This window comes from Penaeus monodon, chromosome 30 (genome assembly GCF_015228065.2).
Source record: "Penaeus monodon isolate SGIC_2016 chromosome 30, NSTDA_Pmon_1, whole genome shotgun sequence".
Taxonomy (NCBI): Eukaryota; Metazoa; Arthropoda; class Malacostraca; order Decapoda; family Penaeidae; genus Penaeus; species Penaeus monodon.
Genome location: NC_051415.1, coordinates 19917645 through 19917969, shown reverse-complemented (window position 1 = coordinate 19917969; position 325 = coordinate 19917645).

Here is a 325-nt window from a genome sequence, read left to right as displayed (position 1 = left end):
ACAGTCCTGAAAATACTATACCTATACAACTGAAACAGCAATACCACATGCAAAGGCAGACAAAGCACACACCCATCAAGATTGACACACGCCCATCATGAATGACACATACCTATAACGAATGACACAAGCCCACCCTTCCTGACACACGCCCATCATGAATGACACCCATCACAATCATCAGTATTACCACGTTCGCGGAAAATGCGCTCTTTCTCAGCATCGCCGTCGTCTGCCAGCCCCTATGACGCAACAGTGTCTGGGGCGTCTGGTCGGCTACTTCAGCGCCGCCGTTAATATTAAACGTCAAAAGTTCAGGGCAAGT